This window comes from Lonchura striata, chromosome 21 (assembly GCF_046129695.1).
Source record: "Lonchura striata isolate bLonStr1 chromosome 21, bLonStr1.mat, whole genome shotgun sequence".
Taxonomy (NCBI): Eukaryota; Metazoa; Chordata; class Aves; order Passeriformes; family Estrildidae; genus Lonchura; species Lonchura striata.
Window position 1 is genome coordinate 11,453,560 of NC_134623.1, and position 2,500 is coordinate 11,456,059.

General features: G+C 78.8%; 1 non-coding gene across 1 annotated transcript; it reads right to left on the minus strand.

Annotated features, from left to right (window-relative positions):
* Window positions 1-889: 889 nt before the first annotated feature.
* LOC144247380 (5.8S ribosomal RNA) lies at window positions 890-1,042 on the minus strand. The gene has a single exon (XR_013341082.1). It is a non-coding gene; the product is annotated as a 5.8S ribosomal RNA (ribosomal RNA).
* Between the last annotated feature and the right edge of the window lie 1,458 nt (window positions 1,043-2,500).

Consider the following 2,500-nt stretch of genomic DNA (forward strand, 5'->3'; position numbering starts at 1 on the left):
GCGCCGACGGAGCCCGACGGGCGGGCGGGCGGGCGCTCTCTCCTCCGCTCCCCCACCGCCGGCGGCCCCGCGCGCCTTCCCCCTCTGCCCCCCCCCCGCCCCCGCCGCTTTTTCGTTCCCCTCGCCCCTCACCGCGAGGGCCGAGAGAGCGCGAGCGAGCGAGCGGGCGGGCGGGCGGGCGGGCAGTCGGGCGAGCGAGCGACGCGGGGACGCGGCGCAGAGGAAAGACGGACGGACGGACCCCGTCCCGGAGACGAGAACCGAAAGGAAAACACGGAAGCACACACGCGGCAGAGACGGCCCCGGACCGGGGGGGGGACGCGGCCGCCAGGCGGCGGGCGCGACGGCCTTCGGCGGGGAGAGGGAGAGAGCGAGAACGGCGACGGCGCCCCTGGCGCCCCGAGACGGCGACAGAGAGGGACGGGGAAGGGAAGGAGAGGACGACGCGGGGGTCGCCCCCGCCCCCCCCGGCGCTCGCGCCTCGCGCGCGGCAGCACGGCACGGTACCCGCGCGGTACCCACCCGCAGACAGCCGCCCGCGCGGGGGGAGGCCGGGGGGGGGCGAGGCCCGCGCGCCTCGCCTCCCCCCCTCTCGCCCTCGTCTCTCGGCCCTCGGCGGGGCGCTCTCGACGCCGCCCCGTCTCTCTCGCTCTCTTTCTCCCCGGCCGCCGCGCCGCCGCTCGGCGACGCGGCCCCCGGCGAGGACGAGCTCCGCCCCAGCGGCTCGCTCCGGGAGCGGGGAGCTACGGAGCGCTCCCCGAGTCTGCATTTAGGGGGACGAAGGCCCTCGGGCGCGGCCACGACGGCCACGGCCACGACGACGGGCCTGCGAGGCGACCCCAGCCGCGCCGCCGGGGTGGCAACCCCCGGGCGGCGATTGATCGTCAAGCGACGCTCAGACAGGCGTAGCCCCGGGAGGAACCCGGGGCCGCAAGTGCGTTCGAAGTGTCGATGATCAATGTGTCCTGCAATTCACATTAATTCTCGCAGCTAGCTGCGTTCTTCATCGACGCACGAGCCGAGTGATCCACCGCTAAGAGTTGTCTGGCTTTCGGCACCGAACCCCGCACACGGGCGGAGGGGGCCCCTTTTTTTCTCTCTCGCCGAGGGGGCACGCACGCGGGCCGCCCCCGGCTTCGACCGTACGAGCACACAACGCAACGAACCGAGTGGGGGGGGAAAGAAAAACCATCCGAGAGCGAAACGCCCAACGGAACGCTCCGAAGGTCGGCGGGAAAGGCGGGGGGACCCGCGTCCCCGACCGCCTCCCCCCGCCGCTACGAGCGAGGGGAGACGCCGCCGGCAAACTGTGCCGTCCTCCGGAGGCGGCCCAGGCGCCCGGGCTCGGCCCGGCCTCCGCACGGAGGAGGCACGCGGCGCGCGCCGGACCGCGGGGGGACACGGCGGCCCGCCCGGCCTCGCTGCAACGGGACGACGGGACGCACGCGGCCGGGGGCGCGGCCGTCGGCCCCCGCGCGCGCCGCTCTCCCTTCTCACCGCCGCTCCGCGGACCCGCGGAGCGCCGCCGCGCCACCGCGCGGCCGGCTCGCTCTCTCTCCCCAGCGGCCTTGCCGCGCTCGAGACGGCACGCGACGGCCACCGCCCAACCGGCAACGCCCCCCGCGGGACCGCTCCCGCCGGGAAGGGCGAGCGCCCGGCGGACGCGCTCCGCCGCCGGCGCCGGAGGCGGGCGCCGCACCGAGACCCGAGCCGGCGTCGCGAGCGCCCGGAGCCTGCCGGACGGCTGACCCGCCGCCGCAACGGCCGCACTCCCGGGACCGCCGCCGCCTCGCACCGTCACGGAGCCCCTTTTTCCTCGGGCACGCGCGGCCCAGGGGAAGGCGTGCGGCGCCGAGCCAGGGGGGGTAGGCGGGGAGGGGGGCAGCGACGCCCGCCCTTTTCTCCCCGCTGACCGGGCGGGGAGACCGGGCGGGGAAGCGCCCCCCCCCCCAACCCCCCACGGCCGCCGCGCGCACGACCTTCCTCCGGGGCTCCGCGAGCGGACGGAGAAAAGGGCGACGGGGAGGCGGCGGGCGGGGCCCGGGCCGGGACCGCCGCCGGCGACGGCGGGCGCCGTCCGGCCGGCCGTCCCCGCTGGCGGGGGACACTCGCCGAGCGGCGCCGCCGCCGCTCGGCACGGGGCCGCCCGCGCTCGCGGACTCTCCGGCGACGGAGGGACCTGCCGAGCGCTCGGCCCCGGGCGGGCGGGCGGTCGCTGAGCCGGGGACGGCCGGCGACCGGCGCCGCCGGCGCGCTCGAGGAGAAGGCCGTCGAGGGGAGAGAGACGGCGCGGCCGCGCCGCGCGCGGCGCCGCACCCCAGAGACCGCAGAGGCGGCCGAGGAAGGAGGAGAGCGCGGCGGGCCCCGGCGGCCGCAACCCCGCAGCTGAGGAAGGGGCGAGAGAGCGCGCGCTCTCTGCCGGCGTCGCCCGTTTCGAGGCGAGCGGGTCGGCCCCCGCGGCCGACCGCGCGCCGCGGCCTCTCCGCCGAGGCCGGGCCGC